The sequence below is a fragment of the Cyanistes caeruleus genome, chromosome 4, assembly GCF_971803275.1.
Source record: "Cyanistes caeruleus chromosome 4, bCyaCae1.hap1.1, whole genome shotgun sequence".
NCBI classification, from domain to species: domain Eukaryota; kingdom Metazoa; phylum Chordata; class Aves; order Passeriformes; family Paridae; genus Cyanistes; species Cyanistes caeruleus.
In genome coordinates this window covers 45,098,740-45,108,014 of record NC_141704.1, presented here as the reverse complement: position 1 = coordinate 45,108,014, position 9,275 = coordinate 45,098,740, and positions in this window count along the sequence as shown.

Here is a 9,275-nt window from a genome sequence, read left to right as displayed (position 1 = left end):
ATGTGGAACTAAAAACTGTGGAACCAGTTACCCATAAACCTGAATTCTGAAAAATCTCCTTATCCCTGCTATTATCACTTTCTGGCAGGTGAGCTCTTACCTTTCTCACACTGCTGACTGCTCTCTTCATTACCACAGCCCTCAGCTTACACAGGGGAAGTTACTGAGCCCATGCACACCAGTGAATCTGCAGATAGCACCAGCGTTACCAACAGAATTACCTTGTATTTCCCCCAGGGGAAAAAGAAAGAATAAGAAGATAATTTGTCCTGAATAAATAGGTGTTTTGTCTTTGACTCAGCCAGGTGTCACAGCACTCAGGTCCCATGTCTTTTTTTTTTCCAAGAGCTGGACTTCACCTGCAAAATTAAGGCCTGAATCCATATGCCCTCACTTGCTTGTTACCCTCCAGACCACCAGCATCATGCAGCACTGTCTAGACCCCCATTTTTCTGGGCTATTTTGAAGTACCCAGTTCTAATACAGTGTAATCCTACAAGGCACCTGACGTTTATTATTTAATTCTTTGTATCAAGATATTGTTAAGGTACGGACCTTCAATAGTGGCAAACTAAGTTTTTGTCCTTTCTTCACAGAATTTTCTTCCCTCTCTATTTCTGTATCTGGCAGAGTACAAAAAGATGAGACACACATTTGCCTGAATACATCTCAGAGGGCATTGCAGCAGCTCGGGTGGTAAACACAGCCTCTGTCTTCATATTGACAAAATAAAATAGGCCAACACTCTCTCAGAAGCCGCATAATCTGCAAAAGCTGCTGACTGTGGGTAGCAGATGCTTGTGATTATCCTGGATACAAAGGGAATAGGACCAAGGAGGTCAAGCCAGAAGTAAATAGGGGCCATAGGATCTAGGTATGCAAATGTAACATTAAAGATGAAAAAACTGTGCTAATGCAGATGCATGACTGACCAGTGGAAGGACCTGGTGAGGAAATTTGTAACACCAGCTTCAATTTTACCAACAGGAAAAAAATCTCAGAAAGCTACAGTAACAAGCACAGAGTGACCCAGTAAGGTATTGTATAGCACAGGAGAAAGCACTTGGTCTCTGTACTGCTTTCTTTTGCTCTCTCTCTCTTTGGTAGCACTCTGTGGGTCAGAGCCACAGTGTCCTAGCAGGACAGGCTGCAGGACAAGGAGCTGTGCTTTTTCCAGGGTCCCTGAGCTCTGCTGAGAACAGAGTGAGAGATTCTGCTGCCTGTATATTATGCCTTGTTTTCACAAATGCATCCTGAAAAAAAAAATGAGTGCTTTGACTGCTAAAGTGCTTTTCCTTTGAACCTGACCCAGATCTTTCTAAACCGTCTCAGCTAGAGAGCTAAGTGGAATGTGGCAAAATCCCACTGCTTGCCCTGGCACACGGCGCACCTCCCGCTGCACGACCCGAGTGAGAGCTGCGAGGAGCGGAGGTGGGCTCTGTGCTGCACACAGTCTGCACAAGCACTGGCAGCCAGGGTGGGCATCTGTCGTGTCCCACTGCTGGCAGTGTGCTCCTGTGTTTTGACAGTGGCAGACATCTTCAAAGAAATGCTGCATTCTTTAATATTTAAACTGGCATTACTCTGCGGTGGGATTGCACTGTGTGTGGTGTCCTCATGAAAATCCAGTCATGCACTTTGGCTCAAGGTTTCACTGCAGTGTGCTGGTTGAAAACCAAAGGTTATCTTTGTACTCCAGTGCATTGTCAGTACAGGATTTCAGAAACACAAGAAACAATAAAATACGTGGGTTGGAAGCTGCCAGTGACCTTTTCCAAGGACTGACCTCCCCGGAAGTGTGTGGCAAGGATCCAGTACTGAAAGATGTTTTTCAAACAGACAGCCAGCTGAAATCCTAGCCAGGTATAAGTACATGGGAGTTCTGATCAGCAGATTTCCACCTGGTTTGTGTAATAGGAAGGCTAAGGTGGAGCTAACATTTCAGTTTCAAACATTGGGTTTCAAACATGGTAGCCAAACGGTGAGCAAAGTCTAATAATAAAAGCAGGACCTTGAGGATAGAAGAGTCAAGGTCTGTGTCTACTCTTACTCCAGGCTGGTTGGACAACCTTGGCAAAAACTTGGCATCAAGACACTCCAAGGCTGCACCAGAGAAAAGTAAATGGAAAGATGGAGCTTGCAGGAGACAGCTGCTCAAGGACAGAGACAGGGCCATGGCATCAGTGTGAGACCAGGCAACGGGTCGGGGAGAGAGGGCTTTTGGGGAAAGAGAATCAGGCACACTGCTGTTCCAGGAGCTTAGCTAGAAAATCATAGTCACTGACAAGTGGGAAGAGGGGAGGCATATTTTTCTCCCCCAATATAGCAAAATCAGTGCTCATTAATGGCTGCAAAACACTGCTGAATATGCAGAGCCCCACCCAGGCTGCTGACAAAAATGTGAGAGTATGGACAGGATTATCCTATTATTATTTTGCAACATTCCCAGGAGTAAGTTCAAATGAAGGATCCCTGCCCCACTATAGATAAAAGGTCATTTTACCTCTTAAATAAGGGCTTTTTTTTTTTTTTTTTTTTTTTTTTAATAATGGTTCAGTAGAAATAATTCCCATGTAAGTGACTAGAGGCTGGAAGTTCACAAGTGAAATCCTAAATTTTCAGAAAACCACAGCAAAATCATAGTCTTCATCTGGTCACAAGAGGGTGAAATGAAAGGAATAGCGCAGGTCTGTCCAGAGAATCAGGAGATGCTTGTTGAAAGAGCTTTTCCTAGTGGTTATTATGCTCTCAGAATGGGGCAGGGGGTGGAATGCCAACGAAAAAATATTAAAAGAGACTGAATAAAAATGTAGCTATTTCCATTTCCCTAACTGTTATGAATTTTGAAAAGATGTTTCATCTTTTGAGCGAGACTAAATTACAGACAGGATGACAGATGGGGTTTGGGCTGAGTACAAGGCTCTGCTGACATCAGACTGCAGAAATGCTACCAGTTTAGGGACTTAGAAACACAACCATTCAAAGACCATTTATTGATTAGTTTGCATAAAATCAGAGGTTGATAAGATGCTCTTTTCCCCTGTATATGAACTATGTGTGATTTCCTGATCAATGCTGGGAAGTGTTCAGGCAAGTGAAATGAACCAAACCTTGCTACAGCGATGCAGCTGCTCTGCATCTCTTTCTGTGGCCACCCCAGAGGTGTTCACTGCCTAGCCCAATCTCCTGGCTCCCTGCCATGCCAGTGTCCTCTTTTCCACCAGGAAGATGTCCCTGTGCTGGGCCATGCAGTGAGCACGTGGGCTTGTCTTCACACATCAGACCTAATGTGTAGCAGGTTGAGTTTGTGAGAGGCCACGGCACAGGGAAGGATCCCCGTTGCCGAGCGGCATTGAGGAGCCATCTGCAGCTGATCACAGATAGCATGGGCTGGCAGATTGCACATGAGGCTGTGGGCTGGGAGGTGAAACTCAAGGACAGCACATATTTCTGCTTGCAAGGGACTGTGAGTCAACAAACAACAGTGGGTGACCAAGACTAGTGGGTCTTCCCCCTAATCCTGTTTTTGGAAAGGTGCAGTGCTAACAAGGTCATGGTGTCATGCTGTCCTATCGCTCCCAGCAGCAGCAGCAGCAGCAGCATGTTCCTGCCCCTTTTCCTGACAGCTTTTTCTTTCTCATAACAAGGCCTGGAAATTACCTTGTCTTGTGATTCATTCTAATGCTCCCACTGCTGTAATACCTGGTTTTCACAAAGACCTGTCAGGGTATTATTCCTGGGAGGTCACAAGCATCACATCACCAGCGGAGCAAGGCAGGAGAAGAGGCACATCTGCCACATGGAGCACAGTCTGGCCCAGCAAGTGCTGAGCTCCCATGGACCCTGTTCCAGAACTGGGACCTTCTCAGCTGTGCCTGGCACGGTGCTGAGCGGGCTGCAGGCAGCTGGCTGGCACAGCCACCTCCCTGGGAACATCCCAGGCCCGAGACTGCGTGTGGTGACAAGGTGCCACATCTGCGCCTTGCTCCACTGCTTGGACGTGCCCAAGGAATGTCCCAAAGTACTATTTTTAGGATATCAATTCAGCACCATTTTCAGGCATAGATATTCCATATGGAAAAGACCTGTTAGCTCTTCTGACCATCCTTCTTGCCTAGGAAGGATTATGAGAGCCACTGATACCTGAATTTGCATCAGCCTTTCCAAGTGTTCTCTTTGCAAGTACAAACCCATTGGCTGCAGATTGTTCCTAACTTGCAGCTTCTGAATCAGACACACCACTGCTAGTGCTTAAGGGAAAGCAGGGAGCATCTGGTGCAGCTTGCCAAAGGACAGGGCAAATCTGTGGGCAATAGTATTCATTCTTCTTAGTCTGCCTCCTAATAGTCACAGAAGAGGATAAGAGACAAGAATGGCCGAATGTGTAACAGCATCATGCTTCTTCTGCATGCACTCACCCCTCCTGGTGCCTGCAGGACAAGTCAGATTTCCCAGTGTTGGGACAGGATATGTTAGGCTTAATTCCTGCTTTTGTCAGTCAAGGCAAATATCTGGAAATACTAATTCCATCTCTGGAATGTGACGAGGAAGCAACTATCTTGCCTTTACATGCTTAAATATCATTGCCTCCTGGGGATTGGCAGAGCCTGCTTGATGATTCTTAAATTGGGTTCTTAATTGCTTTTAGGAAGTACACAGGTACTGCTCACATTGCAGAACCAAGCACTTGCTTTATTATGCAAACACTCAGATCAGAGGAGAGAGAAACAAGAACTTACTTGTGAGCTCCTTTATACCCCTTTGCATCAGGAGTATCTCATGTGAGCCTGCAAGGGTTAACCTGGCACAGAGCTGCTGGGAAGGAGAAGAGAAACAGGGCCCAGTAGCATACCACTTAGCTAGAAGCTAATTTCTCTTTCGCATTCTTCTGTTTCCCTAGTGCAGGAAGTTCCCAGCTCCTGACACAAGTCGCAGGGAAACTCACTGAAAGTACAGCCTCCTGCCACCTCCACAAAGGAGCCAATACTCACATAGTGCTGGTGGGCTGGGAAAGTTTATAAAACATCTTAATGTGATGCTGCTGTTTGTTAAACACTGAGGGCAGAATACAGAAACAAGGAAGCAGCGAGCCTGGCGCTCCTTGCTGGACCTAAAGGATGATGGATGGGTGTTTGTTCCCAGTGCACTCCCAGTGCCCAGCTCCCCTGCTCATTCAGCATTTCTGCGGGGCTGCCTTGGCTGCTGGGAGCAGCTGCTGCTGAGCCCTGGCAGTGCCTGGCTCTGCGGGGTACGTGTGCCATTGCAGGGGACACCCCGGACAGAAACCTGACAGTACCACACCCATCCTGACAATTCATGTGCTCGGACAAAGCAGCAAAACCAGAAAAATTGACGCTGTTATCCTGCCCAGCAGCAGCTCTAAATGGACTAGGAAAGCACCAGAAGCTGAACAAAACCTTGAATTTTTCAAAGAATAAAATCCGTTTTCTTTAATGCAATACTCCTTTAAATTGGTTTTTGATTTTTTTCAGACAACTGAACAAACACAATAGCAGATGGAGTCCCTGTTTCTTTTCCTGGCATGTTCGCAGCTGGAGTGTGCAAAGCCTTAATCTCCATTTATAAGAATATTAGGAAATATATTTACATTGAGTGTTGCTATGGAGGCTGAACGGTAAATAATTATGATCTCAATATACTGAGATGGTTGGCAAGATGTTAGCAATCAGTACCACAATACTTTTGTGTCATACTGCAATACCGAAAGATTTCTATAGGAAAATACCTGTTTCAATGCATTAATACATACAACAAATATAGAATTTTACTGTTACAATCTTACATAATACTGAGGTCATTTATATGGAATTTGTTTTTAAAAAAAACAATATATAAAATTATTCTTTGAGTATGACAAGGCATAATTTGCAGGGGCTGTCTAAGGACTAGATTACTTTTAAGCTAAAGTTTGGGAAAAAGAATCCAGCAGCTTTTTTAAAACGTGTTCTGGGGTCAGCCCTTCAGTTATCACCTCAGTATGTGAGGGTGCCAATTAAATTTGGTGTCAACAAAAACATATGAGGTTTTGTTGGTCCAGGGGCAGATGGTGGGGTGGTAATCAGATATCCAGAGGGCTGAAGTGGCAGGAATCAAATTGTATCTAGCAAAGCAAGGTGGAGGAACAGGCACCAGGGGATTAATAAGATGGTAAACTCAGAGCGCATCGGCTGGAAACTGCAGGGGAGGAGAAACACTTGGGTACAGAAGCCAAACTCAGAGAGACTATGTGCTGGCAGTGTGATGCCTCAAATGGTCCTTGGGGACGTATTTCCAGAGGCAGGGAAATATGAGACAGTGGCTAACTTAAGGCATTATAACAGTTTGATACTATGAATTATTGATATCATAAATGTTAAAGATTATCAATACATTGAGACCAAACATAAAACAGAGCAGCACAGCAAACCCTCCCCTGCTTTGGTGTGGAGTTTGTCCTGTTTCTGGTACAGCCACACGTCACTGCAGTGGATTGGATATGAAGAGCCACCTTGTTCCTGGCTGGAATCTGCCCCACCTGCCTTTTAGGACTACACCTACATCATCCAGACTCCTTCATCAGAGCCTGCCACCCAGGCTTGCTCCAAAGTTGAAAAGGAGCAGGTATTTTGGGAGCTGCAGTGTGTCTGATCTATTTTAGACAGCTACTCTGGGGTAAGGCATACCATGTCCTGGAAGTGCCTGTTTCACTCTGTCGCTAGACATCTACATCTGCTCCCACCCTGCCTGCCATCAGCAGGCTCAGCCGAGTCCTGGCAGCCCAGCTGACTGTGGGAAAGTTTTGCTAAACAGACAGATTCCTCTCCATATATTGCTGGTTTATTTACTTTTCAGGAGGGTGTTATTTACTTAGTTTTATTTTTGTTCAGGATCTCTAAATAGTTCGAGGGGTGAACTCTGTGTTTGAATTTTGAACTGCAAGTATCAATTTAAATACTTATTCTTGTTTAAGAATAAGTATTTTTTTGTTTAAGAATAAGTATTTTTGCTGAAAGCTTCTTTCAGAGAGTTTCTTGAAAAAAAAATGACAAGGATTTTAATTATTGTGGAGTTTGTGCACTTGCTTTTAGAAAACTGCTTTTCTTTTTCCAGAAAATATATGACAATTAGGGATTTCTAACCCTGATCTAATTTGAGTAAGCTGGCTCTGAGTACTTGTGAGAATCCCAGCTGCAGATTTTAGACCTCATTTTGACTGACACATTCTTAATTTCAGTATGGCAACAACTGAGAAAAAGCAAGATTTTAACATCCGCTCTCGTGGTTTTGCACCAGCAGTAGGAAATCCAGCTGCTGTTTCAGTCATGCCCCATACGTGATTGAAGGCCTGTTTTGCAAAGCAGGACGATGCTGTGTACATTCCCAGGCTGATGCTACCTGTTTGTGCACAGAATCATAGAATCCTGGAATCATCAAGTGGTTTGGGTTGGAAAGAACATTAAAAACCATCTGGGCAGGGATAACTTTCACTAGACCAGGTTACTCAAAGCCCCATCCAACCTGACCTTGAACACTTTCAGAGATGGGAAATTCACTGTCCCACATTTCCCTGAACAAGTACATTAGAGAATATGGAGCTTGTATATTGAGGACCAGGGCCTGAAGATGTACCAGTGCTTCCAAGGCAAAGCCATAGGTGTTTTTTCTTGGAAAAGAGAAGAAAGTATATTACAGGTTTCATATTTCTGACTGCGATTGTGCCCCTTCCTTCAACGTCTCTGAAGCACCAGCTCTGTCCCATAGCAGACAGCTATTACTCGTTACACCTAATCCTTGCCATTATTTTGAGGCTTCAACATTAATTTTGTTGGATTCTGTTATGTTGTTTGAGGTGTTTCAAGGTGGTTCAGGCATCCACAGTGATCTCCAGGCAGTGCTGGCCTGTCCTGTATTCAGGCAGGTGATTCCCACTCACTGAAGAAATCCTGCTCAAGTAAACGTCAGCAACAGCACAAGTACAGAACTGTATAACCAGACTGAACACCCTGGAAAATTTTGCCATCAAAAGGAAGACAGCTCTCTGGAGCTCTCCTTTTCATATTCATGAAAGATGGCAGAACTGCAGAGGAGTGAAAGTAAACACCATGCATAATTTAACAAGTATTGGCTGCGAAAATATTTTTAAGATTACCTGCAGAAGACCCAGAAAAATGTGACTAATTCATGTTGTGTGGTGAGGAAAACAAGAGATGCAGTTTGCCATGCTGCCTGCCTGCTGGTACTGCTGAGTGATGGTACAGCTCATGGTACTGCTCTGGTGCAGCTGTCCCTGTCTCTGGTAGATATTCCCACAGAGTGGTGGTGTTGCTGTCAGCGCCATGCTCGGGCTCATGAGCACACCTGCAGCCCCATTTCCACTGACAGGCAATACATCTGCTTCCTGCCTGTCCTGAGAGCCCAGCCATGTGGTTAGGAGAGATGGATTTTGGCTGGGTTTCCCTGGCATCTGCCTCAGTGTTATTTCCATCTAGCTGTTCCTTGCCATGGCAGAGTAAATGTTGCTAAAGGCAACTTTTTGACAGTTTGGGATTTGGGCTGGAAAATGGATGGAAAAGAGTGGAAGTCCTGCTGGCATGCCATGTTTACCTACATACACCTGCTTTGAAATAAAAAGGAAATATACAGAAGACAGAGTAAAAATCAGCAGACTTTAGCAAGAAGCAGAAGAGTGGCAATACTGAGCTGGCACTCCCTCTATATCCTCTCTCTGTATCCTCTCTCTAAAAGCAGCCTAGAACAGCTGCCTCCAAGAAACCTGGACACTACTATTATTGGGTAATTTCCCCTGGGTAAAACATCTTTTGCACCTGTATTAAATGAAGGGGGTGTTACAGTCTGAGAAATGAGTATTTACATTTATGTCAAAAGTCAAGTCTTTTTATCCCTAGCAAATAATCACTTCCAACACCATGAATAGAAATAGGAAGCCTTTCTTAAACAGAGGGAAGGATTCCTGCATTCTGGTCTGAGCATACGGTTTGATTTTCTTCCAGTTTCAAGTCAGTGAAAATAAAGACTCATAGTGAAATCAAGGCCTGAAAGAGCAAGGAAAACTAGGCCAAAACAAAGCCAAAAGTCTGTAGGAATTTAATTTCAGAAAGCAAAGAAGGAGTGCAGGAGAGAGGCCACTGTCATTCCAAGCTGGGTTAATGCAAAGCCTCAGAGCCTGAGAAGCTGGTTTGTTTTCTCCCTTCTTTCTCTGCCACATAGATACGGCCTTTGGGTAACCTGGGCATACAGCAGAAGAAATGTCAAGA